This window comes from Ochotona princeps, chromosome 7, assembly GCF_030435755.1.
Source record: "Ochotona princeps isolate mOchPri1 chromosome 7, mOchPri1.hap1, whole genome shotgun sequence".
Taxonomy (NCBI): Eukaryota; Metazoa; Chordata; class Mammalia; order Lagomorpha; family Ochotonidae; genus Ochotona; species Ochotona princeps.
In genome coordinates this window covers 35,899,766-35,916,381 of record NC_080838.1, presented here as the reverse complement: position 1 = coordinate 35,916,381, position 16,616 = coordinate 35,899,766, and the positions used below count along the sequence as shown (strand labels likewise).

The window sequence follows — 16,616 nt, the reverse complement described above, 5'->3', positions numbered from 1 at the left end:
CTGTGTCTCTCCTTAACTCTGTATATCTGACTTTCCAATAAAAATAAATAAATCTTTATTTTAGTTGCTAGGCCACAGCGCTGGCCATAAATCTTTATTTTAAAAAATACCATTTTAGAATGCAGTCACTTGAAAAGAGAAATTAGAATTAAATTCCATCATATTATTGCATACTTAGAATGTAATTAAAAAATAATTATTTCAGGGCCCAGCTTGATAGCGCAGTGGTTAAAGTCTTCACCTTGAGCGTGCTGGGATCCCATATGGGTGACGGTTCTAGTCCCAGCAGTCCCACTTCCCATCCAGCTCCCTGCTTATGGCCTGGGAAAGCAGTTGAGGACTGCCCACAGCCTTGAGACCCTGCACCTGCATGGAAGGCCTGGAGGAAGCTCCTGGCTTCGGATTGGCTCAGCTCTGGCTGTTGTGGCCGCTTGGGGAGTGAATCATCGGACAGAAGACCTTCTTCTCTGTCTCTTCTCTCTGTGTATCTACCTTTCCAATAAAAATAAATAAATCTTAAAAAATAATTATTTGAAATACAGAAAGACAAAAACAGAAGGACAACAATCATCCATCTGTTGGTTCACTCAACCCATGTCCTCAAAAGGCAGGGAGGGGCCAGGGACTCAATCCAGGTCTCCGTGTGCATGGCAGGAACCCAATTAGTGGGCTACAACCTGGTGTCCATGAGCAGAAAGCTGGAGTCTGAAACAGAGCACAGACTCAAACTCTAGCATTCTTTTCGTTGTTTGTTTTTTATTTTTCATTGGAAAGTCAGATATACAGAGAGGAAGATCCTTCATCCGTTGATTCACTCCCCAGTGACCACAACGGCCAGAGCTGAGCAAATCCAAAGCCAGGAGCTAGGAGCCAGGAGCCAGGAGCCAGGAACTTCCTCCAGGTCTCCCACACGGTGCAGGGTCTCAAAGCTTTGGGTCCTCCTTGACTGCTTTCCCAGGCCACACGCAGGGAGCTGGATGGGAAGTGGGGCTGCCGGGATTAGAATTGGTGCCCATTTGGGATCCCAGAGTGTGCAAAGCCAGGACTTTAGCTGGTAGGCCACTGTGCCACCCCAACCCTGGCATTCTTAAATGGGATGCTGATGTCCCAGGTGATATGTTAGCTGCTGTGCCTGTGTCTAAGATACTAACAAATTATCAATTCCTGTTTTATATTTTTCATAAACAGCACTAACATTAACAAACACATTCTTATGCCATCTCAACTTACATCTCTGCTAAGTAAAAAAACTACATGCTATTAATATGCACAACTGAAAATACTTCCTATCTAAAATACAGTCCAGTAAATATTTTTAAAACGTTTTATTTATTTATATATTTATTTCAGGTATTTATGTATCTGGAAATGCAGACATATAGACAGAAGGCAATACAAAGATCTTCCATCCACTGGTTCACTCCCCTAACACAATAGTGGGAGCTGAACTAACCCGAAGCCAGGAGTCAGGAGTCTCTTCCTGGTCTCCTACACAGGTGCGTGGTCCCAAGGCTTTGGGCCTTCCTCGACTGCTTTTGCAGTTTGTTTTGCACAAGCAGGGAGCTGGATAGTAAGTGCAGCAACCAGGACATGAACCAGTGTCCATATGGGATCCCGGGAGGTGTAAGGCGAGGATTTAACGACTAGGCTACATCGCCACGCCTCAGTCCAGTGAATATTTTAATTCCCCTGTTAACAGCCATGATTTCATCAAATCCGACACGGTGGCACACTGCATTTGCTTGTAAGACCTCTTAAACAACCACCAGTTTGACAGCTTTTCCTATCCCTGCAACATTGCCTTTCTTCATACCATTGATTTGCTGATGAAAACCTTGCTTTGCCCTAAAAATTTTGCACTTTCAGGCTGACATTTTCTTCTTGAAAACTTAATTTTTCCTTCCATTCTCTACATTCTCTGTGAACTGGTCATTTGATTTAGAGGCTTGATTATACTGAGTTCAGTTTCTGTAGATGAGAATTCTTCATATGAAGAATATAATTTTGAATCAAATTACGGAGAACTTTATTGATGTCTGCACTAGTTCTAGTGATGCTAACATTGATGTGCAGGGAGTATCACAACAGCCTTTGTACCAGTCAGCAGCCACTGATAATCACCGCTCACCTCCCTCTTTTTGTTAGTGGGTATAACATCATGACCTCCTATAATTCCTTCAAGAATGCATCAACTCGGGCCCAGCGGCGTGGCCTAGCGGCTAAAGTCCTCGCCTTGAATGCCCCGGGATCCCATATGGGCGCCGGTTCTAATCCCGGCAGCTCCACTTCCCATCCAGCTCCCTGCTTATGGCCTGGGAAAGCAGTCGAGGACGGCCCAAAACCTTGGGACACTGCACCCGCGCGGGAGACCCTGAGGAGGTTCCTGGCTCCCGGCTTTGGGTCGGCGCGTACCGGCCGTTGCGGCTCACTTGGGGAGTGAAACATCGGATGGAGGATCTTCCTCTGTGTCTCTCCTCCTCTCTGTATATCTGGCTTTCCAATAATAATAAAATCTTAAAAAAAAAAAAAAAGAATGCATCAGCTCTATTTAAGAACTGCACTTGGGCCCATATGGGTAGTCTAGTGGCTAAAGTACTCCCCTTGCACACCGGGATCCAAAATGGGCAACAGTTAGTGTCCCGGTAGCCCCACTTCCCATCCAGAGCCTTGTTTGTGGCCTGGGAAAGCAGTAGAGGATAGCCAAAAGCCTTGGGACCCTGCACCTGTGTAGGAGACCAGGAAGAGACTCCTGACTCCTGGCTTCGCATTGGCTCAGCTTCAGCCATTGTGTTAACTTGGGGAGTGAACCAGAAGATGGAAGATCTTCCTCTCTGACTCTCCTCTTCTCTGTATTATCTGCCTTTCCAATAAAAGCAAATCTTAAAAAAAAAAAAGGCAACAAAAAACAAGAACTTCAGTGGAGGATCCTGAACAGTTGATCTGACATATGTATTTAAAGCTCAATCAGAAAGCCATTGTGATAGCAGAGCCAACAAATGATGGAATCTTGGATCAGGAATATAATGGTGAAATAGTGGACATCAGAGGAGCAGGTCTGCAGAATCTGTTAACACGCTACATGCACAGATGTGAGCAAAAAGGAAGCATCAAGGGGGCCTCCCATGTCTACAGCCGAGAGAATTCCAAGAATAGAGTTGTACTTACCAAGAGGAGGAAGTCTGGGATAAGAATAGCTTTGTTTTTAGATGCCTTAAGATTGACATTTATATAGTGCTTGCGTGAGAATCCTTTATTCAAATTCCTGAGCTACAACCTTAATGTAAAATAATAGTCCATAACCCCTTAAGAATAATTTCTATAATTAAGTCTGAGGCGGCCTCTCAATCCCAGATCACTAAAGGCATTTTTCCATTCTTTTTTCTTCAAATCTAGGTAATTCACTTTCCTTTATCTTCCTATCCTGGAAGCAAAGCTGGTGGACAAGCATGCTTGCTATGTCAGCACTTTTTTCCCTTTCACACATAAGCCCCATGCTACTATCAATACAAACATGACTGCCAAAAGCAAAATATAGTCTATTGCTGGAGGAAGACTGGGTTGCCTCCTTCTTAGGCTAGAAATTCAGAAAGCAAAAAAACAAAAAACAAACAAACAAAAAAAACCAAAAACCTACGCAGCTGATGTTGTGGCATAGTGCACTAATCTTCTGCCTGCTGTGCTAGCTCCCCATATGGCCTGGCTGCTCCACTTCCCATCCAGCTCCTTGCTAATGTGCCTGGGAAAGCAACAGAGGATGGCCCAAGGCCGCAGCCCATGCACCCACATGGGAGACCTGGAAGAAATTCATATTTTTTAGAGAGGAGAAATAGAAAGATCTTCTGTCCGCTGGTTCACTCTCCAAGTGGTTAAAACAGATGGAGCTGAGCTAATCTAAGGCTGAACCTAGGAGCTTCTTCTGGGTCTCCCAAGTGGGTGCAGGGTCCCAAGGCTTTCGGGGTCCTCAGCCACTTTCCCAGGCCACAAGCAGGGAGCTGGCAGGGAGGTAAAGCAGCGGGGATAAACCTGCACTGATACGGACCTCGGCACATGCAAGGCGAGGACTTTAGCCACTAAGTTACTGCACCAGGCCGCTTTTTCTTACAGCTATTTTCACATGTATCTTCAGGAAAGGGTATTCTTTTGTTGAGTAAAGAAAAACTGGGTGAGAGACGGTTAGTGAATATGCATTCAGAACAAGGAAAACAATGATATAATTCTAACATCACATCACCTTAGAGTACTATCTTCCACTGGGACCAGACAGCTCAGTTTCTTTAAACAGAACTCTTTCACAGGCAAGGTTTCATATAAAAATTCTCTTTCAAGAGTAATCCCATGGAATATTCCACATTGTTTAATAGTAGCCACTAGCCACCCACTGCTATCAAGCACATGAAGTTTAGTCAGTCTAAATTTTGGAAGTTTATTGTGTCAATGAACTCAGAACATTTGCTTCTTTGTTTCCTGCTTTCATTTCCTCTACTTAACACAATCTGGATATAAATATATATATATATGTAAATATATATATGAATATATACAATTTCTTTGTTCTTATATTTCTTTCAGTCTTAAAATCTAAAGCTACTGTGTTTTGTTAAGAAAACTTTCAGGCCTAGCACAGTAGCCTAGTGGCTAAATTACCTTGCCTTGCATATACTGGCACCCGATATGGGCACTAGTTTGTGTCCTGGCTGCTTCACTTCCCTTCCAGCTCCTTGCTTATGGCCTGGGAAAGCGGTTGAGGATGATCCAAAGCCTTGGGACCCTATGCCCACATGGGAGACCTGGAAGAAGCTCCTGGCTTCAGATCGGCTCAGCTCCAGCTGTTGTGGCCATATGGGGAGTAAATCAGCAGATGGAAGATTTTTCTGTCTCTCCTTCTCTCTGTAAATCTGACTTTCCAATAAAATAAACAAAATCTTAATTTTTTTTTTACTTCAGAATAGTTCTTATAAAAAAATAATTCATACAAGTATGTAGTAGAAGAAAGAGCTATCAGGTACCCTACAACCAACTTCACCTATTCTTGCAACCTTTCATTGTTATGACTAATTTGGCACCATCTATAACTGACACTCAGCTTTTCCTATTAAGATCTCATTCTAGCATATTTGTTACAAGTAATGGGCAATATTAAGCATCTTCTGTAATTTTATTCCAAACTCCCTCTATCCCTTCCTTCCATCCATCCCTTCCACCTTCAGTAATCAACCAAATATAGTGGCCTCACAATTGTGTTTCTCATTTTAAACTAATAAATTTACTTTTTGGCTTCCCATATTTGACTCGGGCTGAAGGAGAGAGCTGGATCCCTAGTGTAGTTATCCAACAAAATTATTCTGTATTAATGAGAAAGTAAAAGGAGTTATTGGAAAAACAAAAATTACTGGCGCAGCCTTAAGCATGTCTCTCCAGGTCTGTATATTGTTACATACAGGCGTTGGTTCAGAACACTGAACAGGGTTTAAGTTGTGTATAGGAAAGCATCGTTAAAAATAAAGAGGGAAGTGACAGAAATATTGCATCGTCATCTGGAAGCAGGACTCTTCAGTGAAAGCAAGACAGAAAACTTAATGAGTAAGAGCAACATTACCTAATGCAGGAGTCTGAAGCTTGGCTACTGTTCGCTTGGAAAAATAACCGAATATCTTGTCATCTTCAAGTTGCAGAAAGGCAGTATTTTATTGACTTAACAGTTCCCAGCCACATAGGATGTTACAAAAACTAAAAGATCACAAGCTAATCATATCATGGTTGGCAAATAGTTATGTTTACTAACTGTAATGGGCCAGGAACTGACTTAGATTTTATATGTATTTCATATAAAAATTCTCTTCCAACAGTAATCCTATGGAATATCTCACAGTTTAGTAGTAGCCACTAGCCACCCATTGCTATCAAGCACATGAAGTATAGCCAGTCTAAATTTTGGAAGTTTACTATGAAATATACATTGGATGTTGAAGACAGCTCTCTCTCTCACACACACACACACAGTTAAGTATCTAACACTCATAACCTTTTTCATCATATATCCATGGTAGATTCTCCTCAATTCCCTCTCCCTGTACGTTTAGCTGATCACTGCTGTGCAGCTGAAAACATTGCTGCATGTGTACACGCAACCTGGAATACTGTAAGTATGCTACTTTTACATGTAACATTGTTCAAATGCTTTTAGTGCATCTTTGTAAGAACGATGTTTTATCCCTAACTTCCTTTATACATTCATAACATGATCACTAGTCACACAATTTTTCACTCAGCCTGAGAGGTAAATAAGTGCTGACATCTAGAGCTGAGGGAGATCTGGGATGGGAGTCCTCTCTTTCAAAAGAATACACGAATCTTTAAGAAAAACATAAGGCTAAAATAAATCTGGCCTAATACTTTCATACTTACTTAAAATAAAGCAGGGCACCTTCACACGTTTTAGGACCTATTGTTAGCATGTAATTAGGTCACACTGTACAATGTTTCCTGAACTTACTAAAAAAAAAAAAAAGATACAGGAATTGTTGTGGAACAATGAGATCTTTTTATTATGCAAACATGATTGCTTAAAAATCAACAACAGACTCAAAACCAGTATGGCAGTAAGCTACTAGTACCGACAGCAGATTGCTGCATGCCTTTGGTAACTGAGGTAGTGAAAAGCAACAAAAAAAAAGACTGAGTCATTAAATGATGCGCAATACCATAACGCCAACGATGCTTAGTTCTACAACTTGAGCCTGAATCACCTTGTTAAAAATAGAGATTACCGGGCTTAGCGTCAGGATGGTACAGACCTGGGTATGCTATTCTGCTGTCATTATCCTTACGCCACTACCACAGGCCATTAGTGATTAAAACTCATCTCACAGGATGAATTTTCTTCTTCAAAACTTGTGGGCCACTTTTGGCCTTTTGCTGTCCCACAAAAATTGCCTGGAACCATTTTGTCAAGTTCCAAGAAACTCTTGCTATGATTTTCACTGGAACTGCCTGAGTTTCTCGCCAACACATGCCCATGAACACAATACTGCATCCATTTATTTAGTTGGGCTTTTTTTTTTCCTGTAAAGCTGTTCCAGTCTTTCTTATCTATTATTGATTAATTCCTGGCTTTTTATCACAAAGGAATAAAATATGTATTTCACATGTTTCGTGCTAGCAAGTACAAATAAATTTTTAAAACATTATCTGTATTTATTCATAAATTATTTATAGTTCTTCATATTAGTATTTTGGAAAAAAATATCTGACAATATCAAGTGTCACAATGTGGAACAATAGAAGCCCAGTGTTGGTGAAGTTAGTATAAAACGGTATAATTCCTTCAAATAAACTGACAATTTCTGGTACATCTGAAGATGTGCAGTAAGTTAAAAAGCTGCAATTCCACTCCTCGGTATACGTATCTGAGAAATGTGCACACATGTAGGAACACATTTATCACAATGTTAACCAAAGTAGTAAAAAGATAAAAAACGCAAACAAAATCCTTGAAATAATCTAAATGTCCATCAACAGAAGAATGGATACATTAATGGTGTCCTATTCATAAAACAAAACACCACGTAAGAATAGAAATGAGTGAACTCCAGTTACACGTATGAAACTGGCTATTTGAACACTCCATTGTAGTGGGATGGGTGAAGCTGCTGCTTGGGGCACTCCAATCCCAAAGCAGAGTGCCAGTTCTCCTGCTGCTGCCCCGGCCTCCTGCCCAGGCAGCCCAAGAAGCCACAGACAATGGCTCACATGCTTCAGCCCCCATAACCGCGCAAGTGTAGCATGGAGTTCCTGGCTCTGTGGGGAGCACCTGGGCAGTGAACTAGCAGGGAGAAGAGCCTGTTGCTCTGTGTTGCTCTACAAACACTAAAGTCCCCAGGGGTCTGCACTGCAGCAAATCTGGGAGGCTGGCATGCAGGCTTTCTTTTTTTTTTAAGATTTATTTTATTTTTATTTAAAAGTCAGATATACAGAGAGGAGGATCCTCCATCAGTTGATTCACTCTCCAAGTGGCAGAAATAGCCAGAGCTGAGCCATTCAAAAGCCAGGAGCCAGGAGCATCTTCCAGGTCTCTCACATGGGTGCAGGGTAGAACTGGCGCCCATATGGGATTCCGGAGTGTCAAGGTGAGAACTTCAGCCACTAAGCCACCACGCCATGTCCTGGCAAGCAGGCTTGTTTTAAAGAAGCAGTAATAATAAAAAAAAAACCACTACCCTATATCAAAGACAAACTGACTGAACAAATTTAATCCCTGTTTATTGTACTTAAAGTAATTACAGAATAATCAGAATACAGTTCTTTAGAGATGAGTCCATAGAAGCTGCTCCTATAAGTGCCAGGAAATGAGTCTTATGAATTGAATGGGGATAAACACACAGAATTACTGCATGAATAAAACATGCAATCACATTCATGAACAGGTAAGAATGATGAAAGGCTGGACTAAAGTGATACCAATGGGGCTTGTGTGATAGTTCAACCGGCTAATACTCCTCGATCTTGCAGTGCCAGCATCCTATAAGAGCACCAGTTCATTTATTGGCTGCTCCTTTTCCCATCCAGCTCCCAGGAAAGCAGCAGAGGACGAAACAAAATCTTGGGACCCTGCACCTGTGTGGGAGCCCAGGAAGAACCTCCTGGCTTCCTGGCTTCATATCAGCTCAGCTTTGGCTGTTGTGGCCATTTGGGAAGTGAACCAATGGATGGAAGGTATTTCTCTCCTACTCTATACAAATTTGCCTTTGCTATAAAAATAAATACATTTAAAAACAAAGGTTGAGAGCTCCCCACGGACATTCATTTAAATGTGATAATCATATCTTTGACAGCTGTCTCTGAATGACTTAAGGCAGATTTCTGTATATTCATTCTAAGATGTGAAAGTGGACTCAAAGATGTGAGGGATATTAGGTACAAACCACAGCCTGTGGTTGGTTCCTGCAACGTAACACTCAGTGACAGTGCACACGCAGGAATCTGCAGAAGTTTCAAAGTGGTATGAAACAAAGGTGCAAATTCTTGCAAACCTATTTTTGAATTAGTGTTCCCAAGGTAGACCTCAAGACAATTTATTACGGACAAAACTTGTCTCACTAAAAATAAACTGAAAATACAGCTTTAATGCATCTCACGTCACTCTGCATAATACATAAATACTTCCTCCATTAAGTCAAGGTTAACTTAAAAATTCTCACAAATACATTGGCATTGTTCCTTTCTTTCTATTCCTCTGCATAATCTTTAAAAATATTCTCCCTCTATCTTCTATACTTGACACTTTAAATAAATGATGAACCATAGCAAACTTTTTCAACATCTATTAAAAATTAAAACCTTCCCAGGACTTCGTTTTTTAACAAAAGATGAGAAAGGTTACAAATCAGGTGTCCAATAATTACAAAAATGATAGACACATTGCTTTCTAATTAATATTAAGTATTCCAATAGTGGGCTAGTCATTCCAATCTCAAAGGACAGAATCAGCAGACGTGCCAGGTAGTGCTGGCACTGCTACAGGTGGTATAACTAATCCAGTGTTGTCAACTTGCCTGGGTCGGCAGATGACCAGACTATCTGGGTTAACATCTTAAGGGGTGGCTGCAAGGGCGTGTGGGAACAGATCAGCATTTTAGTTGCTGGACTGAGTTAAGTTGAATGCTCTCTCCATTGTGCAACCCCCTGAGGGCCTAAGCAGTATAAAAATGATGGAGGAAGGGTGTGACTCTGCTCTCTTCCTGGGGGCCCCAGTTTGTAGACAGCCAGTCATGGAATTTCTCAGTCATCATAACTAAGTGAGGTCTAATTTCTTATAATCAGTTTCATTTTGTGTTTATACAGGTGTGTCTGCAGATAGGATACCTGTTCCTAATGGAGATGGCTTGGAAGCCTGGCTATAATTCAATTCGAAGCGTTGGAAGGGAAGAGACAAATCTCCTTTGTATTGGACATCAATACAAAAATCATGGATTTGACATATAGTCTGGGTTTTACAGAGTCTGATTTAAGGGAAGTTGTTAACGGGACCTTAGAGGCCTTTTAGTTCTTTCTCATTGATCTTCCACTATCTGCGTAGTGCATTTGAAATCAATGACCCTCTTCTTCAGAAATGGTTGCCATTTAAGTATCTATAACAATGAATCTTCTAATTTTTTTCTTCTCTAAACTACTGAATGACATGCCTATGTATTTACAATACAAAGGTAGCAAGTCTAGAGGAACACATGAGTAAACTAAAGGGGTATATGTTCTGTTGAGACATATCAAAAACCAGCCCCAGGAGAACTTAGTGAGGTCCCCCCACCCTGTGGCCCAGGTAGCAGAGAGGGGTTTCATGAAACAGTAGAACCACGAATGTGTGTGAAGGGTATTATATGGTCAGAGAACTGTATTCATTAATTCATTAATAAGTACTGACTGAACACTTATTATGTTCTAGGCACTTAAATGGAAACTGGGTATTCACTGGTAAGGAAACACAGGAAAGGAAGGAATTTTTAGATTACGATTAGCAGACAGACATTAGCTGAAAAATCAGACAATTTAGGTGTAATTCTAACCTCAGGAAGTGATCAGAACAGACGATGGGCTCACGATGGCCTAAGGCCTTACCCCCTGAAGGGCAAAAAATGGCAGAAAAAAGGCAGGAAGGCTTCTGCGGGAGGCATTTCCCGAGTTGGCATCTAGGTTGAGGGAATACAGAAAGGGAAGAATTGATTCAAGGAAGAATACCATACAGACTCAGGGGTAGGGAGGAGAAAGAATAAAGGCAGAACGGATACTCAGGGCCTTCAAAGCTGCAGTGAGGACGCCAGGCCTCAGTCTGGTCTTGGAGACACTGAAAATGTAGAATGTGCCAACACATGTTCCATACTAACACCTACATACACCACATCTGAAGGACAGTATAATGTGAGAGCAAGCTTGTCAGTGTTGAAGGACTCCAGCATGTAATGACTGAGAAGAAAATGAACATGTACGGGAGACAGCGATTCAGAAAAGCAACAGAGGGGATGTGAGGCCTGAGTGAGAAGCCAGAAAAGACACACCAAAGCCAGACAATGGTGTCTGGTGAGGGAAAAGCTAACAACCGCTGAGATGTGGGTGTCTAGGTAAGGCTCTGTTTCTTTCATTTTGGATTTCATATTAGAGAGGGACACAACAGGGTATGGTAAGAGTATAAGAGTTCTGCTAGGACAGCAGGTCGACAAAGTCAACCTGGGCCAGGGATCCACTGGTGTGTGCAAGACCTGCCACTGGGAGGAGACCAGACAGAGGAGCTTGGTGAACTCCATTGTCAGGTTGCAGTCCCTGTAGGTAAGCGCAAGAACCAAGGCAAGGAGAAGCCCACACCAGACGAGGTTACAGTACCCAGCAGCATACACGCGGGTCAGGGGTGAGCCAGACTGTACTAGTTCACAGACAGATCTGAGAACCAGGATGGGGTGTGGGAGGGGATGAGTCGGGCTGCATCACCAGCCAGTTCACACTTGAGCTGGGACTGGGGGCTGTAGAAGTACCCACAGGTGAATGCTGAGGGAAGATGAGCCATGTCAGTCTGGGGGATGAGGGTGCCAGGTCTGCGAACCCCAGGCACAGAGGGGCACTTTGGCCTGTCAGGGAGGTGGATATTGGATCCAAGAACCTCAGGGGTGAGGGATCTGGAGGGACCTGGGTCTCCTGGTCCAGGTCACTGAGCCCATCTGCATGGTGGGAGCCAGGTCCATGAGCCCTGGGGATGGGGGTTCTGGCAGGTCCTGAGTCATATGGTCCATGGTCCTGGACTTACCTCACTGTGCGTGCTGGGCCAGTGGGCCTCAGGGGTCAGTGGTCCAGCTTGGCCCTGGGTCTTCCGGTTCAGGTCCTACGGCCCACCTATATAGTGGGTGTCAGGTCTGTGAGCCCAGGTTTGGGGGTCCAGGAGACCAGGTCCTTCGGCCCACCTGTGCAGTGTGTGCAGGATCTGTAAGCCCCAGGGGTTGGGGGCCCAGAGGGGCCTCAGTCTCCTAGGCCAGGTCACCAAGCCTGCCTATGTGCTGGCAGCTGGGTCTGTGAGCCCGGAGGTTGGAGGGTCCGGTGAGTCCCAGGTATCATGGCAGGGGGCCAAAGGCCCATCTGCGAGTTGGCCTGAATTGGTGAGCCCCGGGGGGGGGCGGTCTGACATGGTCCAGGTCCCCTGGCTCAGGTCCATGAGCCCACCTAGGAGAACTGGTCATCCTCAGTGTAGAGAATGGAGTATTGAATGGCAGACCATGGAGGACATGGTAGCTCACTGACATAGCAGAGAATGGAGGGCAGAACATATAGACAACTATTCCAAACGATGACAGCAAATATCTGGGCGACTGGAGACTGTAAGGTCGATGCTGTGACCCAATGAATAGTAGAAGAGATTCTTCATCCATAGATCAATGAGATCAACATTTCTAAACCATTGTGACCCTAGGTTGATATTGGGTGGCCTTTCCCCATCCTTGGATGTTGGGATGGTAGTGAGGCTGGGTATGGCCTATCTCCTTATCACCTCCCTTCCCGGACAAAAATGGGAAGAAGAAATAGAAATCTTGGAAACAGGATCATACCTACTTCTCCTTAATCCTAGATCCTTCCCACCCTGATTGACTATGTAAACATCATCTAAAATTAAAAACAAAAAAAAAGTTCAAAGCAAAAAAGTACAGGCCTTGTACACAAAAGACAGAAGGGGATACCAGGGCAGAGCATTCAGACATGTTGAAAAGGAGCATTTGGAAGGTACAGAATCTATAGGACATGGTAACCTGGGTCTCAGGAAGGATTTTAATAGGATTTTCAACTTAATAGCACAGGAGAGACTTTATAATGTTTTCCTACTCACAAAAAAAGGGAACAAAGTACTGGGAATGGCTGGGGTGTAAAAAAGGAGAAAAAGACTGTAGTAAGGAAAAATGAGTTCAGCTTTGCAAAATGTTATATTTGATACACAGTGGAAATACTACGCAGACAATCAGAGATGACAAGCATGGGTCGAGACATACTTTCCCATACCATCAAGTGGAAAAGGACAATGAAGGAAGAGTGATGTGCGTGCTCAACACAGATCTGTCTCCTGTGATGCCATTACGTCACATGGATGCTGCTTTGAGTCCCAGCTGCTCTACTTCCAATTCAGCTCTTGCCAATGTGCCTAAAAAGGTGGTGGAAGGTGGTCTGTGTTTGGGCCCCAAATCCATGGAAGAGAATCTGATGAAACTTCTGGGTCTGGCCTGTCCAAGTCCTGCCCACTGTGACCATTTGGGCATGAAGTAGCAGATAGAAGCTGCTTCTGCTTCTCTCTTAACTTTGCTTTTTAAATGGGTAAATAAATCTCAAAAAATTAAATTAAAATTCATTATACAACGGATCTTCAAAAAGTTAATGGAAAGTATTATGAAAAAAACCATGGATTTCAATTTTTTTATACCAAAATAAATTCCTAATTCCATTTTTATGATATATGATATGTCTGAAGTACTGTAATACATTTAATATCTTTAAAATTCTCACATGCTCTCTATGTGGTCTCTTATTAAAAATGAGTAAACATAAAATTTGTACCATACATATTGAAGTATGTGAAAGTGTGGTGTTTCCCTCAAGGTTATGCAATTACTTGGGGACTCGGGCAATACTGAAATAGGAAAGGAGGCCGTAAGTATCACATGTAAAGGCACCAGTGGAAAAAAATTAGTATTTTAAGAAAACACGAAGAAATATCCCTCATCTGATATACAGGATCCTGAAAGTTGACAAATCAGAGAATAAGGTGGGGAAAGTAAGGTTACATTATATGCCGCAAGTTCCCACATGGTATTGCTAGCCTTAACAAGATTTGCAATTTGTTTTAAAAGATTAAAATACTAAGACTTATAAATGTGACGTTTTTAAAATTAAAATAACTTTAGTTGTTGGCATGATCTGGCATTGGCTTTAGGAAGCCCAACTCGAATGACAGGAAGGGAAGATGGGCTGACAATGTGACAGATAGAACCGTGAAAGCAGCCTGGAAGCCTCCCATCAGGGAACCTGCAAACACTGTTTAAAGCAGAAGCAGAGAGGAAGGAAACAGGTTCAATTTGTGTAAAAAGAGACTGAATAAAATAAGACATACAAGAATACCCCTTCCATCGTGGTGTGTATGCAGATGAGATTTGGAAGGAGTAATGCTCAAAGCCATAGGATGAGATTTCTTCAGGGGTGGATGGTATATGTGTGAGGGGAATTACATAAAGACAAGACAGTGGAAAGTGCCATATGTAACAGACAGAAGAGTGAATACAGCCACGTAAGTAAAGCCAGGAGAGTAATGGGAAAATAAGGATAAAAGGTAATGGCTGCAAAGTGCAGCTTCAACAAAAGAACAGGTTATTCCATAGAATGAAGGGTGGTGAGGCTGTTGACACATATAACATCTCTGGGGTAAGATGCCAGGTAATGCTGGGAGAGACGCAGCAGCTAAAAGTTCACCTACAAAACAAAGAGCAAGGAGTAATCACTCGGTAGTTAGGGGATGGGATCCAGACACAATCCCAGCTCGCCCAAACTTTCTAAGTTCCAATTTTCAATCCATAATTCATGCAACAGTGCTCACTGTCCTCATAAAATTATGGTGAGGAAAAAAAATGATATTATGCAAAGAACTTAAACCAGTGCTAGACAAGTAGGAAGTCAAGGCCAGTGTGTGACAAAGACCATCTCTTCTCACAAAGCAAAAGCAAATCATTTTGCTGCTGTAGTCAAAAATGTTGATTCTAAACTACGGGATTCTTGGATGGAACCACTATGTGAGACTATGTTAAATATAAACACATATGGATGTATATCCTTAAAAATAAAGCAGGAATTAAAATACAGTACAATGGGAGTGAATTTTTAGTGTCAATATGCCTGTACCTTACATTGGAGGATGCCAGCCTCCTGACAAAGCAAACCCTGAGAAGCAATGATTGCTCAAGTGACTTTGTGCCACTCCTGTGACAGACCCTGGTAGCATCCCTGGATCCTGTCCTTGCCTGCTCTGAGCCCAGCCACTGCAGACATCTGAGGAGTGAATCAGTGGATGACAACTCTCTTGTCTCTCATTCTGTTCAGCTAATAAAATCTTTAGGGGATGGTCCTGTGGCATCCAGGCTAATGCTCTGCCTGAAGTGCTGGCATCTCATAGGAATGCCAGTTCTTTGTCATCAGCTGTTCCACTTCTGATCCAGCTCTCTGCCCTTGACCTAGGAAAAGAGCACGGGATGCCCCAAGGTGACACCCATGTGGGAGACAGAGAAGAAGCTCCTGGCACAGCTTCCAATCAGCTCAGCTCTGGCCATTCCAGCCATCTGTGGATGGAGGACCTCTCTCTCTGCATCTCCTCTGGCACCTGCTTTCAAGTAAAAATAAATCTCTGAAAAAACAAAATATTTAATATTAAACATAACTGGGTCTTCAGTCTGAGAAAAAATAAATGGGTCAAAAGTCAATACAATATAGAGGATTTCTTATACTGTGCAGAGGAACATTAAGATGGCCAGGAGGTGGAGTCCTCTAGAACGTGTTGGCAAACAAAACTCCAGAGTGAAGGATGACTCATGAGGTCAATAAAGCTTATTACTTAGATATTTAATTCCCTCTCATTTAATCACCAAATTACCTCAACTACAATGTTTTTCAACAAATCTCAATATTGTTATTGACATCTTGACTAGTCAACAGATATAAAATGATTGAGCTTTGCAGCATTTTTGTAAGTTTAAACATTGATCATTCTAGTTTTGAAACTGGACAGGGTAACATCGGTCATTCTAGTTTTGAGTTGCTTCTGGGACACAACGCTACGCCCTCAGGCCTTCAATGGCAGAGCTTACATCAGGCTAAGAAAACTCAGAGTGTCTACCTGGGGCTACTACAGCGACAACTAAGATCAAATTACGTGTTTTGGTTTCCCTTTTAGAAGAAATTCTAGCTACCTACCCAGACCTATGTCTGACAGGAAATCAGGAGACAAAAGATAACAACAAAGTCAGGGCGAAGTCTAATCCTGTGGTGTAAATCAAACCACAAGCACCTGTCTATGCGTGCTTACTGGAAACCACACAAACAGTATTAAATAAATGGATCACAAGACTCAAGGAAGAGGACTGTCAAAAATCTATCTCCACAGATTAAAAGAAACAGGATCAACATCACTATTAAGTGGGTTCAGATCACAGTCTCCCCAAACCCACAAACTGTCAGGACCTCAACAGGCTTGCTCAAGGGGCCCTGCAATGAACACAGTGCAGATGCAGCTGCTACTTTTATGGAACACCTACAGGCACGCTGCAACCACACCCAGTCACTCGCTGCTTCCTGCCGCTTCCGTATGCCACCCCCAAACATCCCGGGAGTAGAGACAATTTGTAGAATCACTGTGGGGTGGTGATGGTGGGGGAGATACCACAAACAATACATCATGTAGCCCAAAGTCACACACAAGTAACTTTTCTGCTGACCCATGTAGAATGCAAGACTCCACCTGTAAGAGATGGAATGTAACATGCTGGGAACAACTCTTTGGCATGGCAAGTTATAGGGTGCCACCTGCTTCAGTTCCAGACCAGATCCCCGCTGAT

General features: G+C 42.7%; 1 protein-coding gene across 1 annotated transcript in view; it reads right to left on the bottom strand.

The window, feature by feature from the left end:
* Window positions 1–16,616, bottom strand: part of AP1AR (adaptor related protein complex 1 associated regulatory protein) — a 35,226-nt gene that overhangs the window by 16,832 nt on the left and 1,778 nt on the right. The window lies entirely within an intron of this gene.